The sequence below is a fragment of the Somniosus microcephalus genome, chromosome 10 (genome assembly GCF_052327205.1).
Source record: "Somniosus microcephalus isolate GS21.2 chromosome 10, FLI_Smic_1.0, whole genome shotgun sequence".
NCBI classification, from domain to species: Eukaryota; Metazoa; Chordata; class Chondrichthyes; order Squaliformes; family Somniosidae; genus Somniosus; species Somniosus microcephalus.
Window position 1 is genome coordinate 41,742,067 of NC_140996.1, and position 23,096 is coordinate 41,765,162.

Below are 23,096 nucleotides of genomic sequence, written 5' to 3' on the forward strand. Positions count from 1 at the left end.
GGCACCCTCCCTGGCTAGCGCATCCGCTTGCTGGTTGCCCTGACTGCGGGGTTCTGTAGTGGAGTGAGCCTTCACCTTATGGATGAACACCTCTCCTTTCTCCCCCACAGCTGCTAGGATCTTCTCCAGCAAGGGCTTAACTGTTAAAGGCCGCCCGTCCGCGGAGGTGTACCCGCGTCGGGACCAGATGGCGAGGTACTCTGTACACGAATTGCACGTGAACATGCTGTCTGAGCAAATCGTGTACGGGGTTGGGAAAATCTCGGGGTGGGTAACCACGTACGCCACCGCGGACAGTTCAGCCTGCTGCGCGCTCATAGTGCTGGGGAGCTTAATTGCCAGGGCAATGTTTGCCGCAGGGTCATAAACTCCACACCCTGTGAGTCGCTTGCCGTCAGCTACAGTGCTAGAACCGTCTACGTAGATCTCGCGGCCCGTGGGATGTATCCCGGCCCGTAAACCTATGTTAACTTCCCATACCCCTTCTACGGAACATTGATGGGCTGTCCCGGGATATGCCATATTGGCTGCGAGCCTTGGCGCGCAGAGGCCTTTAACTTTGAGATCCATCTGGGAAAGGAGGAGGGTCCAGCGCGCAATCCGAGCGCTGCTTACGGTCCCATCCTTAATCCTCCCGTCCAGAAGCATCTTCGTGGGGGTGTGATGGGTGAGGAGCGTAATGGGAGAGGTCCCTGTGAAGATCACTGATCTGTTCACAGCCCAATGCGTGGCCAGGAGATGCCGTTCGCAATTGGAGAAACTCCTCTCCACATCCGTGAGCACCCTGGAGGAATAAACTACTGGTCTTAGCTTGCCGTGCCACTCTTGGAGCAGCACTGCGCTCAGGCTGTCCCCACTAGCGGCTACCTCCAGAAAGAACTCCTCTCCCCCATCTATGGCCCCTAGGGCTGGCGCGGTCTGCAGATCTCTTTTCAACTTCTCGAATGCTACCTGACACCCCTCGTCCCAAGACCACTCGACTCCCTTGTGTAAGAGTCGAAGTAGCGGGGCCGCTGTGGCAGCATAGTCCTCGATGAAATCTCTGCAGTACCCGGTCAATCCCAAAAAGGACCTTACACCCGTTACTGTGTTGGGAATCGGCAGATCTTGTATAGATTCCCGTCTGGCCTTGTCTATGGCTCTTTCCCCAGCGCGGATGGCCAGACCCAGGAATTTAACTTCCTGCTGGCCGATCTGGGCTTTCTTTGGGTTTACTTTGAAACCCTTCCTTTCTAACAGTTCCAACAATTCGGCTAACAGTGGGCCGTGCTGCTCCCTTCTATCTGTGAACAGGAGTAAGTCGTCCACATACTGCACTATCTGGTTGGGCTGGCTGAACTCTTTCAAACTCCCCGCCATGCACTGATGGAAAATGCTGGGGCTGTTGTGAAAACCCTGTGGTAAGCAGTTCCAAGTGTACTGTTGCCCTTTGAAAGTAAAGGCAAACTTGTACTGGTCCTCCCGCCGCAGCGGAATGGACCAAAAACCGTTCGAGATGTCCAGCACCGTGAATGTGGTCGCCGATGCTGGAATACTCCCTATTAAGTCTGCAACTGCTGCTACCGTGGGCGCGCAGGCTGGGATATTCCTATTGAGGACTCTATAGTCCACCGTGGCTCTCCACGAATTGTCCGGTTTCTTTACCGGCCATAATGGAGAGTTCACGTGGGTGGCTATCGTCCTCAACACGCCCTGCTGTACCAATGAAGATATTGCTGTCTCCATGTCGGGTTCTGCCTCCTTGGGGAAATTATACTGCTTTTGGGGTCGGATCATGGGGTCCCCGTCTACGCTGACTTCGAACCCAGTGACTCTCCCGCAGTCGTGCTTGTGGGTGGCGAACGCGGTCAGATTTTCTGACACACGCGCCTGCAAGTCCGTTGGGACATTTGTTATCATGAGCTCGAGATCGTAACCTCCTGACGGCTTCATAGTGCACAGGGCCCCCTTTTCTTCCTTCCCCGGGATTACGACTACCTTACCTAAACCGCCCTCGGCTCCCCAGAGACAGTGATTTCTCAGGTCCACGAGGATCCCGTGTTCCACCAAGAAATCAGCCCCGAGGATGCCTTTCCCCCCCCCCTCTTTCCACTTCAATAGGATGCACGTCCATGTGGTGTGGAGCGCTCCCAACTGAATGGAGAGCGGGAGGGAGTGCGCGCCAGCCTGTGCTCTACCTGTGAAACCCGCTACTAAATATGGAGCCTGGGCGGACAGAGGTGAGGCAAAAGGTTTGTCCGTGTGGATCACGGTACACGAAGCTCCCGTATCCAACAGGTAACTACCCCTTTGTTTCTCCACCTCCATCTCCACCACAGGTCTTCTCCAAGCGTCATAGCGGAGCGGACACAAGTAGATGGGCTGCGCGGGCGTCAGTCATTTAGGTGTTTCGGCTGGGGTCTCGGGGGCGATAGGGCTGTTAGCAACCGCTACCTTCCCCTGCCAGGTCATCAGAGACCGCATAGTCTCCAAGACTGACTCGATCGCGGCGGGGTCCACAACCGCACCACCCCCTTTATTCGGGGCAGAGGCTACGGTTGGGTTCTGGACTGGTGTTGGGGCAGCGGCCTGCACTTGTGGTTGTGCTGGCGTTGGGTAAACTCTCGGGCCGTTGGCGACTCGGGCTTGGGCTTGATCTTGGGCTGCGGCGAACGCTCTCTCCCTCTTATCCTTCCAAGGATTCCTACAGTCCTTGCGCCAATGACCCTCCTTCCCACACCCGTAACAACTGCTATTTGCTTGGGGATGGCGATTTCCCTCCTGACGCCATTCCTTTTTAGCAGAGGCTGCGGGTCTCACCTCATGCACCTTTCCTTTCACAACAGGCGTTTTCTTGCCCTTGTTGTTTCTATAACTGATCGTGAGCTGATCTAGTACTACTTCCTCCGTGGAGCGGGCGTTAGTGGGGTCAAACCATGCTTTGGCCTGTTCCTTCACTACTGGCAGGCAACCTGCTACCAGGCACCGAAGCCAGTGAGCCCTTTGTTCGCCATCCAGCCCGGCCCGGGCTGGCCCGCCCGGGCAGCTGCGCCGATACACTGGCCACAACCTGTCGGCGAAAACCCGTGGGGGTTCTCCCTCTAGCTGCACTGTCTTTTCTAAACGGAGGAACGGAGTTCCGTCCCCCTCTCCCATGATCTCCAGAATCTCATCCCGTAGCAACTCATAGTCCCTGTGCCCTCTCTTGCTCTCGTCAGGGAGACACTGGAGGAGCGAACTGTCCAGGGAGAACAGCAGCATTTTAGACTGTTCAACCCCGTCGCAGTCATTGACTGCTGCGGTCTGCTCCACGTCCCTGAAATGCACGGAGGGATCTCCTGACTCGGAGAGTTTTGGGATGTGACTTATCATCTCTCTTAGCTGTCGTGCGCTATGAGGCATTATGATCTGACTCTCAAGGGGTCCGTCATCGCCATTTTCTTCATTTGGACCGATCCTCCGGTGTCTCGTTGGACACATTGGCGCCGACCCCGACTCTACTGTCTGGGGTTGCTCTACCTCAGGGCTCTCTTCCTCTACCGTCTCCGTCTCCTGTCCCGGAGTCCAAGACTCCTCATAGGCAGGAGGCGCAGAAGGTTCGGGGGTTGGTACCCCAACTGCCTCTTGTGGAATCGGTCTTTTGGATTCCTTGGCTAGCAACAGCTGACTTGCTGGTGGATTTATGAGACACACCAACCCGTTTGCCTTCGCTAGGGCCTTTCTCAGGTCCTCTAGCTCCCGGCGGCAAGTGCTGTGGTCGGTGTTCTCAGATCTATCCTCCATGGCCATCTTATATGCTGCCCTGGCTCCCAGGAGCTTTTCCTCTTGGGCATCTACTTGTTTGGCTAGACGGGAACACCTCTCTCTCATTCTACCTTCACTGGCCTTGGCCTCAACGACCTGACATTTTAAATATTCTACCCGGGTTTCGTGGCAGCGAATTACAGAGCGGCGTTCCTGGTTCAGCGCGTCAAGCGATTCAATCAGTTTTTGACCTCCCGCAACCTTTTCCTCTACGCCTTTAAGCAAGCCGTTGATCTGGACTGTCTGTGCTGCAACTACCTGGTCCAAAAGCTGGACTTGCTTCTTGTAGCACATCAGCCAGACCGCCTTTTCTACAGATTTCTTATGCTCTCTACCCGCTGTCCACTTGATGGCTGCGTCTAGCGGGCGCCTATCCCTTAGTAGATCAGATATCCATTGTTTTGTGAGGTTGACTTTTCCGAAAACATAATCTGCTATTCTTTCATCCATCACATTTTGTTTATTCAGATCTTGATCTAACACACTACTTTCCTGCTGCCAAGGTCCTGCCGTGGTCGCCATTTCTGTAGGGGTTTTTTCCTTGCTCTCTTGCCCGTTCTGGCCCCCTGCCAGGCTTCGTGCAAGAATTACCCTTGAGTGGTTCGACCCACCCCCCCCTACGGTTCTAGACCTTGGACTTAGATGCAGAGAACAGTAGTGCAGAGAAGAGGACTCAATAGACCAGGCTGAATAGCACGAAATGGATGCTTTTATTTTTGAACAGTTTGAAGCATTACAAAATACATGTCATAGGCACAGATTAAAGTAACTACAATCATGCACAAATTTATGAACTTGACTCTATGGAAATGGGGAACACACGGCACATCGTAAAAGGGGAAACACATTACGATTTCCCTTAACTCCCTCCCCTATACCTAAACTAAGTTTCGACCTGGGGAACTTGGGATCATGCTCACCACTCTCGAAATCGCGAAAAGGGGTTCGCAGACCTTTTGACACCGCTTCCCGTCGTCACGTGGATTGGAAGCTTCTGGCGCAGTCGATATTCTCTCCTCCCTCGAGGCGGTGGGGTAGACCCAGCCTCGATGAGCGCTCGTTAAGGTTGAGATCCACAATCGTGGATTTTTGTTCATGGAGCAGACCTAGATGCAGGTTATGCACATGGGAGAATCTTGTGGCATCGATCGCCGGTTCTCCAGAGGGTTTCTTCTCCGTCGGCCTGGGTCGTCGATGATCTCCCGACCCCAGTACCCGGGCCACCCTTGTCGTCTTCTCGTCGTGGCCGAGCCTTGTTTGGCTGAACACCGGCCACGTTGTCCTTTTTCCGAAACCGTCCGTCTTTAAAAAGACGAAAACGTTTTCATCGATTCTGCATCTGCCGAAGTGGAAGAGGCGCCGATCCTGGCCCCGTCCGAAGAAGTTGAAGTCGTCCAAGAAGAAGAAGCAGCCGCCGTCCAGTCAAGTGAAGTTGTTTAAGTAACCCGAAGTCCGAAGTTTTTTAGATGGACTTTCAATCCATAGTTATACTCTTTTGGGACAGTCTTATCTCCCGCCAAATCATAGTCCTGTCTTTGTATTAATTTTGGCGGGCAGAAATCTCTGCAGGGGCGCTTTGTCTTGTAACGGAGCCGGTGATAACTTAAACTGGCCTTCCTGGCCGATAATGTCTGTTAATGTCCTTTGCACTGTCACCGCGGCTCGGTTCGCATATTGATCGGTCCGGACATTTTCCTTGATGGCTGCTAAACGGTTTTTCCTTTGTACGATAAATGGGTATAAGTGTTTTTACATTGTCCGCCCATATCTTGATGGGCCCCATCCTGTACTTATAATCCATTGAATATGTATGCTGTTGCTCTGAGTTTCGGTTCCCAGATACTGGCTTTCGTGGGCTCACCGTCTTCAATCCACAAGCCTGTCTGGCTTGCAGTAACAGAAATAAAATGGTTCATAAACTGATCACGGGGCCTGGCGGCCATTTTGTATGCCCTTTTTATCAAAGGTTTTTCTGTGCAAGCTTACTTTGGTCAATAAACAGTCTTATTTTATCCAGTTTTCTTGCGTGATTTTTGCTGAAAATTGCGAATCTTACAGTGGCGAGCCTGTGAGGGCTCGCCAGCAGTCTGCTGCTCCTGCAGCAGTGCAGGGGTGTGGACTCCGACGGGGCTCTGACCGAGGGCTCTGCAGTGGCATGGAAGTGTGAGCGCATGGAGAGGAGCCCCCACTTCCTTGAGGTGTGCCAACAACCTCCCTCTCATGGGTCAGGTCCCCCTCAGTGCCTGCAAGTGGCTAGGGAGCACCTTACTGCACATCAGGGGGGCCATGGGGACCCGTATCTGCACTGGAAGTCCTACTCAGAAGGACTTCCATGAAGGTCTAGTTTCTGTGTTCAATAGATGCCCATCGCTCCTCAAGAGATGTCATTCTCTTCTGAACACTCGCCATGTTTTCCATAGCCTGGTGACTAAGCTCCTCCATGGCCGTAGCCCTCCTCTCCTCAGCCATAGCCCTCCTCTCCTCAGCCACAGCCCTCCTCTCCTCGGCCATAGCCCTCCTCTCCTCTACCGCAGCCATCCTCTCCTGTACGATAGCCAGCCTTACCATGGAGGTAGCCATCCTTTCCGTGGTGATGCGTTCATGCGCCAATGACTCCACTAAGGCTCTGCTCATGTTCGCTATGGACTCCTCTATTCACTCCACACTCGCAGCGACCCTGGAGACAAAACCTGTCAGAGACTCCTGTATCTGTGCATGGAGAACCATCACCTCTTCTCTTGCGGATGGACCCAAAGGCACAGGGTCGACATGCAGCTGAGCTGAGCTGGCAGAGTCCTGCGCCCTCCGATGAGGACTCTCCACTGCTGTCCCTGTCTCCACAATCTGCTGATGCTCACTTGTGAGCTGTGAAACACCAGGTGACAACACTACTCTATGTCCCGAAGTTCCCCCCAAGGTGTAAATGTCTGCGCTGGTGCTGGGTGCGCTTACATCTGCTGACGCTGCGCCCTCAGAGGTTTGAGCTTCCTCTGAGGAGTCTGGCTGCTCAGCCTCTTCCTCCTCCACAGTGGGGATGGGGCCTCTGGATGGTCCTGTGGGGGAGTAAAGGAAAGAGTTAGAGATGTGATGCCAAGTTTACATGCACATTGGATTTTGCAGATGTTCATAAGTCCAAATGATGTAGCTTCAGAATTATAACAGCGACTCATGCTATGTCAATGAGAGAGATGGAAAACTATTCTGTCACCTTGTGGGACTGCCCCTGTCTCTCCTTCCCCAGCTTCCACAGCCACATCAGCCCCGACAATTTCCAGCACTCCTTCCTCCCAGGGGGTCAGGTGGGCTATTGAGGGTGGGCCTCCTCCAGTCCTGGCTCGCTCTCTGTTGTTGTGAGCTCTCTTTTACTGCAATGAGGGAGACAAGTGGAGATTGAGTGAGAATGAAGGAGTGAGTGTAGAGATTGCATAGCATAGATACTTAGAGGGAGACAAAGATGGTGTGAGGCTGCAAGACCAAGGGCAATCCCTGTGGGTTGTTAGTTGTGTTCAAAGCATCAGAGTGAGAGGGAGTGTGAGGGCTGTATGGTGGAATATTTATGTGAATGTGAGCATAGAGAGAGAGGGAATGGGTAAGGGTGCATGGATGTGACTGTGAAGTGGGATGTGGAGGAAGAGAGTGCTAAAGCTGAGTGCTGGTGGGGAAAGGCAATGGGGATCAGTTTGAGGGTGATGGGAACTTCATACTTACTTTTCCTGTGCGGTGAAGGTTATGGAATCGTTTCCCACACTGTATCCAGGTTCTTCTGGTGACTCCCAGCGAGTTGACATCTGCTGACACCTGGATCCATGCAGCCTTGGTCTCAGTGGGAGGTCCCTTCCTCCCTGAACTAGGGAAGAGGACCTCCCTTTGGGCCCTAACCCCATCCAATAATGCCTGCAGTGAAACCTCGTCGAATTTGGAGGCAGCTCGGGGTCTGGCACTGGCCACAGCTGCTGCAGGCTCCTCTGCCATCCTGTATGGTTCGTTTAGAAACATAGAAACATAGAAGTTAAGAGCAGTAGTAGGCCATTCGGCCCCTCGAGCCTGCTCCGCCATTCAATGAGATAATGACTGATAATCCAAATTCAGTACCCTGTCCCTGCCTTCTCCCCATATCCCTTGATCCTTTAGCCTTAAGAAATTTATCCAACTCCTTCTTGAATATATTTAATGAACTGGCCTCCACCGCCCTCTGTGGCAGAAAATTCCACAGGTTCACCACTCTCTGGGTGAAGAAATTCCTCCTCATCTCAGTCCTAAATGGCTTACCACTTATCCTTAGACTATGACCCCTAGTTCTGGACTCCCCGGCCATCGGGAACATCCTTCCTGCATCGAGCCTGTCCAGGCCTGACAGAATTTTATAGGTTTCGATGAGATCCCCTTTCAATTCTAAACTCCAGTGAGTACAAGCCCAATCGACACAATCTCTCCTCATACATCATTCCTGCCATCCCAGGTATCAGCCTGGTGAATCTTCGCTGCACTCCTTCCATGGCAAGAACATCCTTCCTCAGATAAGGCAACCAACACTGCGCACAATACTCAAGTTGCGGTCTCACCAAGGCCCTGTACAACTGCAGCAAGACATCCTTGTTCCTGTACACGAACCCTCTTGCTACGAAGGCCAACATACCATTTGCCTTCTTAACCGCCTGCTGCACCAGCATGCTTACCTTCAGCGACTGGTGCACAAGAACACCCAGGTCTCTTTGCACTTCCCCTTCTCCCAATCTATTGCCATTCAAATAATAATCTGCCTTCCTGTTTTTGCCACCAAAGTGGATAACCTCACATTTATCCACATTATAGTGCATTTGCCATGTTTCTGCCCAATCACCCAACCTGTCCAAATCGTACTGGAGTTTCACGACATCCTCCTCACAGCATACCCTCCCACCCAGCTTTGTGTCGTCTGCAAATTTGGAGATATTACATCCAATTCCCTCGTCCAGATCATTAATATATATTGTGAACAGCTGGGGTCCTAGGACCGATCCTTGCGGTACCCCACTAGTCACTGCCTGCCACTCGGAAAATGACCCGTTTATTCCAACTCTTTGCTTTCTATCTGCCAACCAGTTCTCTACCCAAGTCAATACCTTGCCCCCAATCCCATGTGCCTTAATTTTGCAAGCTAATCTCTTATGCGGGACCTTATCGAAAGCCTTCTGAAAGTCCAAATACACCACATTCACTGGTTGTCCCTTATCTATTTTACCAGTTACATCCTCAAAAAATTCCAGTAGATTAGCCAAGCACGATTTACCCTTTGTAAATCCATGTTGACTTTGTCCGATCCCGTCACTGCTCTCCAAGTGGTCTGCTATTACATCTTTTGTAATGGACTCTAGCATTTTCCCCACTGCCGGGTCAGACTTACCGGTCTATAATTCCCCGCTTTTTCTCTACCACCTTTTTTGAATAGTGGGGTAACATTAGCTACCCTCCAATCCATGGGTACTGTTCCAGAGTCTATCGAGTTCTGGAAGATAACCAGCAGTACATCTACTATCTCCAGGGCCACTTCCTTAAGTACCCTAGGATGTAGATTATCAGGCCCTGGGGACTTATCGGCTTTCAGTCCCGTCAACTTCCCCAACACCATTTCCCTACAAATACTGCTTTCTTTCAGTTCCTCCCTCTCATTTGTCCCTGTATTCCCCGACATCTCTGGGAGGTTATTTGTGCCCTCCTTCGTGAAGACAGAACCAAAATATGTATTTAATTGGGCTGCCATTTCTTTGTTCCCATTATAAATAAATTTCCCTGATTCTGACTGCACGGACCTACGCTTGACTTCACCAATCTTTTTCTCTTCACATATCTATAAATGCTTTTACAGTCAGTTTTTATGTTCCTGCAAGCTTACTTTCATAATATATTTTCCCCCTCTTAATTAATCCCTTTGTCCTCCTTTGTTGAATCCTAAACTGCTCCCAATCCTCAGGTTTGCTGCTTCTTTTGGCCAATTTAAACATCCTCTCTTTTGATCTTATGTTATCCCTAATTTCCTTTTATAGCCACGGTTGAGTCACCTTTTTTGATTTATTTTTATGCCAAACTGGGATAAACAAATTCTGCAGTTCATCCATGCGATCTTTGAATGTTTGCTATTGCCTATCCATTGGAAGCCTGCAGAGGAAGCAATGCTTGCTGTGGACCTGAAAAGCACCACGAATGATGACATCATACTGTGCGGCTTTCTGACTGGAAATAATCAATTAGCAAGGGTTCCCACATGCTGGAAATGAATTGGCCAATTGAGAGAAAATTGCATCAATCTGGCAGACCCATTTAGATTCGTGTGGGAACCCCGACACTCGGGGAACCCGACAATTCCCCACACCTGCAGGAAAATTGAGCCCAATGAGTGTAATTACAGTGATTTGCTACCCCCTCAAAAAGGTCAAAACAAGATGCTTTTCCTGAACTACCTCTCAGTTTAAAATTGACCTTTGAAACATGGCTGGCCACTTCTTACGTGGATTAATGTTATCATGGTGCCAGGTTCAGCTCAATCTCTCTTCTCGCTTTAAACTGACTGACTCCCTGAACGTTTGCAGAAAAATATAAACTCACAGCTAGTAGCTCCTGTCCACAGAGGGACTATAAAGAATCATTGGCCCAGCTACCCACACAGACTCGACTCATATCTTCATCCCAGTCACAGCTGTCAATCAAAACCACAAACCCATGATATCAATCACCAAGGAGGTTTAGAATTTATGAGTTTGACTCGATTCATTGATCTGTGCCAAATATTTAAAAATACCTGCTAGAAATTCTATACAGCTTACATCAAACAGCTAACAATAACTGACCTTAACCCCATGTGTGCATTATGACCAGCAATAAAAAAAATCTAATAGGTAATCTGTCAAAGACAAAAACAAAATGCTTTATTTTTGTTATTTATCATTTTTCACGAGGGTTAGCCTTTGTTCAGTGCTAGCCCTTTTACTACTGAGTTAGAAAGTTGTGGGTTCAATTCCCACTTTAGAGACTGAAGCAGGCCATCTAGGCTGACACTTCAGGGCAGTACCAAGGGAAAGCTGTATTTTTGGTGGTACCGTTTTTTCGATGAGATGTTAAATTGAGTCCCGATCTGCCCTCTTATGTGGACATAAAAGATCCCATGGCACTGTTTGAAGAAGAGCCGTTCTCCTGGCCAATATTTATCACTCAACTAATACTGCCAAAAAACAGATTTACTGCTTTTTGCTGTTTGTGGAATTTTGCTGTGGGTAAATTGGCTGCTGTTTTTCCCAAAATTACAACAGTGGTTGCATTCACAAAGTATTACATTGGCTGTGAACCATTTTAGGACATCATGAGATCATGAATGGTAAGATGGAATTATAAGTTATTTCTTTCTTGATAGGGGCATGCTCAATGATGCCAAAGAGGACAACACTCCTTTGTTGCACTTCTTCCAAGAGCACCTCTAAAACTGCATAAAAAACAGAACATAACTTCTCTTTCCTGCAGCCAGTTCTCCTATTTGCCTAACAACAATTAAGGTGTGCCTTTATGTAACAGCTGTAGCTATTAAGAACTGCAGCTACCTCCAATTTCCCACCGCCTGATGAACACAAGCTCTGAACGAGCACCACACTTGCTGCTCCATTACACTGCTGGCTTATCTTCATGAACAGAATGGTTTCCCTTCATATGTGGAACTAACTTGCATTTAACATGGAAAAAACATCCCAATGCACATTTTCGAGAGTTATGGGGAAAAAATGGATATTAAGCGGGGTTACTAAAAGCTTCATCAACATGTGGCTTTTAAGGAGGTTCTTACTGGAGGAGAAGGAGGTTGAGAGTTAGAGGGGTTTAGGGAAGGAATTCCTGAGCATGAGACCTAGCTGGCTGAAAGCACAACCGCCAATGGTGGGATGAAAAGATGGGGTACATAAGAACATAAGAAATAGGAGCAGGTGCAGGCCATTCAGCCCTTCGAGCCTACTCCGCCATTCAATGAGATCATGGCTAATCTTCTGCCTCAACTCCATTCACCGGCCCTATCGCCATTTCCCTTGATGCCTTTACTAGTCAGAAATCTATCGAATTCTGTTTTGAATATACCCAATGACTGAGCCTGCACAGCCCTCTGGGTTAGAGAATTCCAAATATTCACCACCCTCTGTGTGAAGAAATTTCTTCTCATCTCAGTCTCGAATGGCCTACCCTTTATCCTGAGGCTATGGCCCCTGGTTCTAGACTCCCCAGCCAAGGGAAACATCCTCCCAGCATCCACCCTATCAAGCCCTGTAATCATTTTGTATGCTTTAATGAGATCCCCTCTCATACTTCTGAATTCAAGAGAATACAGACCTAGTTTACTCAATCTCTTCTCATACGACAGTCCCGCCATCCCAGGAATGTAGGGGTTTGCAAAAATCCCATAAATCCCCGATGATCGGAAAATATTGGTATACATCGTGGACGAAGAATTGTGTGATTTGAATTGCCTCTGGGTTGGACAATGTTTTAAAAGCATACCCAGAACTCTTGGAAAACATCAGGGCCTAGAAATTCAGTTGGCGCCGCGCCAGGGCTTTAGCGCCGGAAATTTAGCGCCGGCGCTAAGTCCCCCTGCGTGCGCCAAAAATTCAGTAGCGCCGCGCCCAAACGGCTGCCGGCGCTACAGGAGGGTGTCAGCGCCTCGAAATGGGCGCTGACTGCCGCATTGCGGCGCAATTCCGGCGCTGCGGCACCCGATGCGGTGCGGCAGGCTGGGGAAGTGCAGGCCTCCTCCTTCAGTTAAGGAGGAGCTGCCTGCACCCGCCCGCTGGCCGTTGAAATCTTGAAAACAATGAGCCCGGCACCTCGGAGAAGTGCCGGGCTCGCAGGCCAGACGCATCTGTTCCGCGGGGGGTGGTGGAGGAGTCCGGGGAGGGAGGTGCGGGCAGGCGGCCGGCGGGAAAGCGGCCGGCCGCCGCGCGACCTTAATGCGCCGCGCTAACTCGCGTAGGACTCTGCTGAAACATCGTTAGTTGCGGCTGCCACGGGCGAGGCGGCCGCAACTCAATTTCGGCGTTGGGGCCCGTCACCACGGCAACCGGGACGCTGCGCACACCGATGACGTCATCGGTGCCGGCGCAGCGCAACCGGTCTAACGCCGATGGCAGGGCCCCACTGAATTTACAAACCGGCCATAACTCCGGCGCTAGGCCCTCTAGCACCTCAAATGGGGCGCTAACCCTACTGAATTTTCAGCCCCAGGACTTTAAGATTAAAATGGTACCTCTGAGTTTCGAACTGTGTAAATTGCAGAGGGGTCTGAAAATGGCCGTCAGAAAAGCATGGCCAAAAGGGACAAGAGAAGCAGCTCGAAGTGTCTGTGTAAATGGGAGCATCAAGCAGTGGCAGTCAGACCTGGCAATCAAACCAGGGAGTTTCCCTTCTCTACAGAGGCAATGTTTGTTTACAAGAAACTGCAGGATGTTGACATAAGGGATTAAACCACTTGAGACTGACCGCAGGACAAAGGGCTTCTGTTTATACAGAAATCCAACCCCATTCAACACCACTTACACATAATGGGACACATCAAAACTACAGAAAGGACTTTGATAAGGAATGAATGGGTTTTTGAATCACCCATTAAACTCCGGATGTGGGCGGGAGCATTTCGGCCCCAGAACGTAGACACATTCAAACCACTCTGAATCAGCCACTCATAGCCTTTCTCTTGTGTATTCGAACTTTTGGGCGCCAATTTGCACACAGACCCCTTCAGCGCCAAACAGCAGGAGCTGGCAGGATATAAAGATAGCTCCTGAGAAGCTATCTCTCTCTCTTACTTCCTTGGACCACAGGTGAGCAGGTTTCTGACTCCTCAGCAAGGCAATCTAGTAAGGAGTTAAAGGGGGGTGGTAATTTAAGGGAAATTGCTAAGATTGTTTAATTAACATTGTAGCCATTTATCCCTCGTTTTTGCCGTCTGTCTTCCCCCATTTAAGCAATTGTACAGTGATTACTAAAATCGTGTGGTGTAGTTTTCTTTAGTGTAATAAATGTTGATTTTCTCACATCCAGACCAATTGTCTGTTTTTAATATATCATTAATTATAAGTCCTCCAGTCAGAACTGGAAGGGTGGGTTTAGCGATTCGAAACCACTGTTTGGTATTGGTCTCAGTCTGTGAAACGAAAAGGCTGCTTGACCAGGTAAATTACCGTAAACCAGGTAAAGGAAGGTAAATTACTGTAAACCACAGAAAAGATGTCCCCCTACAGGAATCAATCTCGTGAACCTTCTTTGCACTCCCTCTATGGCAAATATATCCTTCCTTAGGTAAGGAGACCAAAATTGTACACAGTGGAAATGCACAATAGGCTGTAATCAGAGGAATGGAGAATTTGGGAAGGCAGGTTGTAGTACTGGAGAAAGTTACAGAGATAGGGAAAAGTGAGGCCAGGGAGGTATTTAAACACAAATGGTTGTAAATTTTAAATCTGTGGGCATTAGTGGACCAGAAGCCATCTACAAGAGGCAGTGTATAGATAAGGGAGAAGAAAGGGTGCAGAATGGAATCTTGAGAGACTCCAGTGGTGACAATGCGAGGCTGAGAATAAAAGCCATTGGTAGAGATGCTCTGGCTACAATTGGATAGCTAAGAGTGGAACCAAAAGAGGGCAGTTCCACCAAGCCAGACAAGAATGAGGAGTGTTGGAGGAGTAGGTGGTGGTAGATAATGCCAAAGCCTACAGTAAGATAAAAAATGGCTAATGCACCACAGTCACCATCACAGAGAAGGCTGTTTGTGACTCTGATTAGGGTCATTTCAATGCAGTGGCAGGGGTGGAAATTTGATCGGAGGGATTAAAAAATGGAATTGCAGGAGTGATGAGCATGGATTTGGGAGGTGATATCATATTCAAGGTTCTTTGGAGAAGAAAGGGAGGTTGTAGATGGGGCAGTACTTGCAAGGACAGAGGGGTCGAGAGTGTTTATTTGAGAAGTGGGTGAAGAAAGCAACTTTGAAATGGAAGTGGGCAGTGCCAGCAGAGAGGAAACCATTTGCAATGCCTGAGAGTGCAGAATTTATCCATATACCTGCTTGTTTACTGATGCAAATCTATCTAAAAGGTAACGGTTGATCTCCATTAGGCATGACAGCAGTGCCTACACTTCTAAAATAATTAATTGACTGTGAAGCACTTTGGGATATCCTGAGGTCATGGAAGACACTATATAAATACAAGTTATTTCTTTCTGTTGCAGAAAACTATACTGGGACCTTTAAATTTACACAAATGTAAAACAAGGAATCGCCAATTTTAAAGGGACCTGAACCTGTGTTATCATTAGCTAAGGCAATTAAGTCTTTGTCAGTCTCGAATTTGTTTCATATTCATCCCTACCATGGTTGCACACACCACTAGGAAGCTAAATTTTAAGTGAATTTCTTCCAGTTTCTCAATGAATAATAACAAAACATATTTCTGGCGTTTGCTCCTTGTCAGCTGAGCTATGTCATATTGCCAATACATTTATTTTTCGACAACTGCGTCCTACCTTGAAAGCTGATTGCTATGACCTGTTTAAATTCATTTCTTGCATAAACCATGTTTCTTATGTTCTTAACCTGTCATTCAACTCTTGGCAATGTAGGGTTCTCAAAATCCCCACATTCCCCAGAGTTATTAATAAAGGGACCCTGAAGGACGAAGTTATAAGGGAACCCTAAACAAAATGGCTTCTGGACCTCATGGCAGAAGACTGCAAGATTGAAGAAAAGCAGGGCCCTGCAAGAACAGCAGGTCAAATGACATGCCTGGGCCTGTGAGGGACTTGTTATTCCTGAAGCCAGACATTAGATAATGCAGAATACGCATTGTTCATGTTGAAACCAATCAACTCAGGAAAGACTTAATCTTCAACCCATCAAACCTTTTGCATAAATAATCGGTTACAGTTCGAAGTAGCCACCAAGCTAGGAAAACGCCGATGAAACATTATGAATAACAAACAACAGGACATTAAGGAACATTTAACAATGGGGCAACCACCCAAAAAGCAGTTAAGGTGAATGACTATAATCACTTTAATGAGCCCGCCAAAATTAGACAAAGAACTAACCCTGATTTGGCGCGCAGATAACGAACCTCCGAAATAGTATAATTGTAGGCCCATCGGTAACTGAAAAGAGACGAGACGGGACTCGACACAGGACTCAAAACACATGGGACAGCAATCGGGCTGGCGAGACGAGTTGAACGGCAAGGCCAATAAGCAGTGAAGGGCAGCATAGAGAAGCGTTGGGGATGAGCGGGCACACACCCCGGCCCAGACATAAGCTGACATTCGAAGCAGGGTTACAAGCAGAAGCAGACGACCACGAACACCACGGTAACAAAGGGCCGGGTAAACAATACCTTCGGATCATTACCACTGCACAGGTAATGATCTAGGCCACCGCGACCAAGCCAACACCGAAGACCGCCAACCAAACCCCAACCGCAACAAAACCTTCAATGACCAGACCACCACCAGAAGAACAAGACCCGAAGTTTCCATTCTGCAAGGTAAAGTACCCAACAAAGACTTTACTCCCTATCTCTAACGGAGGAAAAGAGGGTACTTTACTCAGACGACTCCACCGCCGCGCCCTGGGACCACGTGATGACGGCAGGCCCAAAAGGACACCAAGAGCGAACCACAAAACCACAATTGGCCCAATTGACAGGATTCGACCTGTCCAGAAACCCTTATTGGTGAGCATAATCCCTGGCCCCTCACAGCACAATTAGTTAGATATTGGGGGTGAGACAAGGGTAAAGGGATTAATACTGTGATTTTTTTCCCTCGATGTGCCGTGTGTTCCCCATTCCTAATTAAGTGTACTCTTGTAAGCCTGTAGCTATTGCAGTAATTTTTCCAGTGTTGTAATTTTATTGTGCCTTTTAATAAAAATACAGTTTTCTTGTACCAAACCAGTTGTCTACTCCAATTCTGTATCACCACCTGTACCTATGTCCAGTGTCTAGAACCCAGGGGTGTGGGAGCGATTCAAACTGCTCGGGAACCCAGTAAGAGGCGAGCTGACTGCACACACGCCACACCCTACAGAAATGGCGACCGCGGCAGGACTCTGGCAACAGATGTGCGATACAGTAGACACTGGTTCGGGAGAGCAAACCGTAATGGAAGAGAGGATTTCTGACTATGTATTCAGTAAAGTAAATATCACTAAGAAGTGGATCACTAATCTGTTAAAGGCTGGGCATCCGGTAGATGCTGCAGCTAAATGGACAGAAGGGAAGGATCATAGGAAATCCATAGAAAAGGCAGTCTGGCTGATGTGCTTCAAGAAACAGATCCAGCTTCTGGACAGGCTCGTTGAAGCACAGGCAGTCGAGATACGGGAGTCAGCCCTGGATGTCCAAGACAGGACTCTAGCAGAGGAGAACTTACTGGTAGCATTGCGGGCCCTAAACCAGGAAAGGGTACAGTTAATAGGGGAACATAAGGCCAGGCTGGAATATTTACAGTGCCAGGTCACCGAAGCCAAGAGCAATGAGCTGAGGTTGCGGGAGAAGAATGCCCGCCTCGCGAGACAAGTAAGAGAGCAGGAGGAGAAAGTAAAAACATAAAGGCAGCTTTTAAGTTAGCGAGTGAACAGAGGTTTGAAGACGCAGGTCATGACCCCTGCAAGGAACAGATAGAGAATCTGAGACTTGCCCTAAGGAAGGCAAAGTGCATGGTGTGCCTCATAAGCCCGAAGGCAGCCCAGGCGGAGTTTACAGGGAACGAGGGGAGAATGGTTCAGACACCTGTTGTAGTGCCAAGGGACGACCTGATTGAGGAACAGGAGGTCCCATGACCACCACCCATAGCACCAGGTTTTAGCGAAGTCTGGCAGCAGGGGGAGGGGTGGAGTTAGGGGTAGAAGCTGAGGTGGAACAACCCCCGCAAGAGAGGCTGGAACCGGGGCCGATGTGCCCGGCCCGGCAGCGGAGGTTTGGCCCACCCGCTCGTGACGGGGAAGAGGGACCCCTCCAAAACCAGTTCGTAGTTCCCTATGGCACCCAACAGCTTAGAGCTATTTTAAGCCACATACCAAAGCTCACAGAGAAGGGGGACCCCTCGGTCCACTTCATGGAGGTGGAGCAGGTGGCCAGCATCAATGAGTGTGATGATGCCGAGCAGCCCAAAATGCTGCTGTTCTCCCTGGAGGGTAAGCTCCTCCAGTCCCTTTCTGACCAGTCTAAGAAGGGACAGTGTGATTATGGGGAACTCAAGGAGGAAGTTCTTGAGGCCATGGGGATGAATGAGGGAAGTCCTTTCTCCCGAGTGGAGAAGACAGTGCAGATCGCAGGTGAAACCCCGCAGGCTTTCCTGGACTGGTTGTGGCTGGTGTATAGGAGTGCCTGCACAGGGCCACCTAACCGGGCGTTCCTGGACCGGGATCAGCTGGCCTACTGGCTTCGTTGCCTGGTGGCAAACAGCTTGCCACAGGTCAGGGCTAAAGTGGAAGTCTGGTTTGACCCTAAGAATCCCCTGACCACCGAACTGACAGTGATCAGGGAGTTGACCCTAGCCTACAGGAATGGTAGGGGAACCGATGCACACCCACCTAAGGGGAAGGTGCATGAAGTAAAACCCGGACAGGGTAGGAAGGAGTGGCATCAAGAAGGGACAAATGTAAGAAGTCACACAACACCAGGTTATAGTCCAACAGCTTTATTTGAAATCACAAGCTTTCGGAGCGCTGCTTCTTCGTCAGGTGAACCCACTTCACCTGACGAAGAAGCAGCGCTCCGAAAGCTTGTGATTTCAAATAAAGCTGTTGGACTATAACCTGGTGTTGTGTGACTTCCTACGTTTGTCCACCCCAGTCCAACACCGGCATCTCCACATCATCAAGAAGGGAATAACCCTTCCAACACAAAGCTTAATTGTTACGGGTGTGGGAAGGATGGACACTGGAGGAAGGAGTGCAAAAACCTTTGGAAGGATAACAAGGGGAAGAATTCCTCAGCCCCAGCCCAAAAGACAGAGTTAGGGATCCCTCCCACCACAGTCGAGTCATTTTTGGACGCGATGAGGACCCATTTGACTGGCCCTGGGAGGGTAGCGGCCACAACAGGTGCGCTGACCCCATCAGCTCCATCCAACCCACAGCCCTGACTAGAGCCAGCGCAGCCTGTTTACCTGTGTTCCCTGCAGTACGACTTATGGAAGAGACCCCTCATCGAGATGGAGGTAGAAAAGGTAAAGGGGGCCTATCTGTTGGATACGGGGACATCATGCACCGTGATCCATTCAGATAACCCCACCACCTCACCTCTACCTAGCGGGGTCCCATACAGTCTGTCGGGATTCACTGGTAAAGAACAGGCAAGCTCATTTTCCATCTCGCTGTCCATTCGTTTGGGAACACTCTGCTCTAAGTGGACCTGTATCCTAATGAAGTGGGAAGTGGAGGGTGGAAAAGGGATCTGGGAGCAGACTTTATTGTAAGCCACGGGATCCTGGTGGATTTAAGGAATCATTGCCTATGGGGGGCAAGTACAGGAAAGGAAGGCGGAGTAGTAGTCATCCCAGGGAAAAAGGGGAAGTGGACCCTGTGCACCATGAAGCCTAAAAAGGATTATAACCTCGAGCTCATGGTCAGTAATACCCAAAAGGAGTTCCAGGCATTTGTGCGAGCCCACCTAGCCACATTTGCCACACACAAGCATGACTGTGGGAGGGTCAATGCGTTCGAGGTCAGCGTAGACGGGGACCCTATGGCCCGACCACAGAAACAGTATAACTTCCCCAGGGAAGCGGAGCCAGACATGGAAGCAGCCATGTCCTCCTTAGTGCAACAGGGAGTCCTGAGAACGATAGCCACCCACGTGAACTCTCGACTGGCCAGTTAGATAGCTGGACAACTCCTGGAGGGACACGGTGCTCAACAGTAACATCCCAGCCTGTGCACCCACGGTAGCAGCAGTTGCCGGCCTGATAGGAAGTATCCTAGCATCCGTGACCACTTTCACAGTGCTGGATATTTCCAAAGGGTTTTGGTCCATCCCTTTAAGGAGGGAGGATCAGTACAAGTTTGCCTTTACTTTTAAAGGGCATCAGTACAGCTGGAACTTTTTGCCTCAGGACTTCCACAACAGCCCCAGCATTTCCCATCAGTGCATGGCAAACAGTTTAAAGGATTTCAGCCAGCCCAGACAGTTGGTACAGTATGTGGATGACCTGCTCCTGTTCACTGATTTGAGAGAGGAACATGGCCCACTACTGGCCGAACTACTGGAGTTGCTCAGGCAGGAGGGTTTTAAAGTAAACGCAAAGAAAACGCAAATCGGCCAGCAGGAGGTGAAATTCCTGGGGCTGACCGTATGCGCTGGGGAAAGGACCATAGACAAAGCTAGAAGGGAAGTGGTACAGGAGTTACCAGTCCCCAACACAGTCACGGGAGTGCGAACTTTTCTAGGGCTAACCGGGTACTGCAGAGATTTTATTGAGGACTATGCAGCCACAGCAGCCCCTCTGCTCCGACTCCTACACAAGGGAATGGAGTGGGCTTGGGATGAGTGTTGCCAGGCAGCATTTGTCAGGCTCAAGGAGGATCTGCAGACCGCACCAGCTCTAGGGGACATAGATGGGGGGAAAGAATTCTTCCTGGAGGTAGCAGCCAGTGGGGACAGCCTGAGTGCGGTGCTGCTCCAAGAGCGGCATGGCAGGCTGAGGCCGGTGGTCTACTCCTGCAGGATACTCACGGATGTGGAGAAGACCTACTCCAATTGTGAGAGGCACCTCTTGGCCACACATTGGGCTGTGAAAAGATTGCTGACCTTCACAGGCACCTATCCCATCACCCTCCTCACCCATCACACGCCCACCCAGATGCTCCTGGACGGGAGAATCAAGGATGGGACAGTGAGCAGTGCCCATATTGTTCGCTGGACCCTGCTTCTCTCACAGATGGACCTAAAGGTGAAAGGTCTCTGCGAGCCAAAGCTCGCAGCCAACCTGATATATCCTGGAAGAGCCCATCAGTGTTCAATAGAAGGGGTTTGGGAACTGGACATAGGTTTGCGGGCCGGGATACACCCTACAGGCCGCAAAATCTATGTGGATGGCTCCAGCATGGTATCTGCTGGCGAGCGGCTCACAGGGTGTGGAGTTTATGACCCAGCGTTAAACATTGCCCTGGCAATTAAGCTCCCCAGCACCATAAGCGCCCAGCAGGCTGAACTGTCCGCGATAGTGTACGTCGTTACACACCCCGAAGTCTTCCCCACCCCATACACGATTTGCTCAGACAGCATGTTCACGTGCAATTCGTGTATGGAGTACCTGGCCCTCTGCTCCCGCCGCGGATACACTTCCGCTGACGGGAGACCCCTCACAGTGAAACCCCTGCTGGAGAAAATCTTAGCAGCAGTGGGGGAGGAAGGGGAGGTGTACATCCATAAGGTGAAAGCCCATTCCTCCACAGAGCCCCGTAGTCAGGGCAACCAGCAGGCCGACGTGCTAGCTAAGGAGGGTGCCCGCACAGGCACTTTCTGGGACTCATATGGGTCCAGTCCTATAGCAGCAGTCAGGGGTAGAAATGGGACACAAGGGAGTGCAGGGGTAGCTTTAGCCCCAGACCTTAAGACGGTCCAAACCCAAGGCCCCGTCCTCAAGGCAGTCCTCAGTGCAGTGGCTGAGGGAAAAAGGGTAGAGTGCCCTTACGGCACAGCAACCCTCTCTGTGAAAGAAGGCATGCTGTTTAGGGGAGAACAATGGGTGGTACCACAGCAGCACCAGAGGGAATTCCTTCAACTGGCCCATGAGGGTCCAGGAGCGGGGCATCCTGGGCCGGAGACCACCTGGCAGCGGGTGGAACAGGCGGGATGGTGGCCAGGACTCAGGGAAGATGTCCGCGAGTTCTGTGCCAGCTGTCGGGTATGTGCTGCGAACAACTCTGACCCCCACAAAAGGAAGGTACCTGTGGGACACATCAGGAGGGTAGCGGGACCATGGCAGTCGATCCAGGTCGACTAAATCGGGCCCCTACGCACAGCCCAGGGAGGTTATAAGTACTGCCTAGTCCTGGTAGATGTGTTCACAAAGTGGGTAGAAGCCTTTCCCTGCAGAACGGCCACAGCTCTGGGTACAACCAGGATCCTGGTCAGGGAGATGTTCTCGCGATGGGGGCTACCACACTATGTGGAGTCCGACCAAGGGAGTCACTTTACCGGGCAGGTCATGCAGAATACCCTTATGGTACTCGGCATTGAGGGGAAGTGGCACATTGCACACAACCCACAGTCCTCAGGGATTGTGGAGAGGATGAACAGGGCCTGGAAGGAAAGGTTGAGGAAAGAGATGGTGGACTCAACTAGGAAATGGGCAGAGGTCCTACCGTTGGTCCTGATGGGGATCCGAGCCAGCCAGTCAAAAAGCACGGGGTACTCCCCGCACGAGCTGATGACTGGCCGAGTTATGCGGACCCCCACTCATGTACTAGCCCCGGTGCTCACAGAAGGTCAGCTCAGAGAGGTGAACCAGGACAGGTTCGCCCGAAACCTCTTCGAGCACCTTAAACAGGTCCACGGGCAGACGGCTGGGAATATGGGAAAGCAGCATCGGAGTAACCGATTGCTGTTAGAACCCCGAAAAAACCACGAGTGGGAGATAGGGGATCAGGTTAAGGTAAGGAATTTTGCTCGGGTAGGAAGTCTAGAACGGTTATACATGGGACCCTACTGCATTGTAGACAAGGCAAGCCCCATTGTATATGCCATAAAGATGCCTCGGCGCATCAAATGGTTCCATATTAATCAATGTAAACTGTTTAAGCCTGAGAAAAGGGAACAGCCAGTTGGGGCACGGTCTGAGGATAGAAATCCTCAGCCTGCAGCAGGAGCAAGTTCACAGACTGCACAGGCAGGTGCAGTGGCTTGTTTTAGGGGAGGAGCCATCCCGCCAACTGTTTGGGACACTCCCCCACTCCTCTGGGATTTAGAGGAGGTGGGACCTGAGGGCGAAGTCCCTGCCCCGGACCCAGATTTGGGACCTGAGGGCGAGGACCCTCAACCTGCAGCACCAGGCTATGAAGAGTTACCTGCCCCTAGCACAGGTTTAGGAGAGGTAAAGGCTGCGGATGGAAATTCCCAGCCAGCGGCAGTGGAGAGCCCACAGACCGCACCAGAGGGGGGCAGTGGCTCGTGTTAAAGAACCACCAGCCAGAAAAACCCTACCAGCCAAAGTCCCTAGAAGGTCCCCACAAACGCCACGGTCAAGGAAACCGCGGTCACCGGCTCCCCAGTTTAAATGGGCAGCCTCTAAGGTCAGGGATCGGTCTGAGG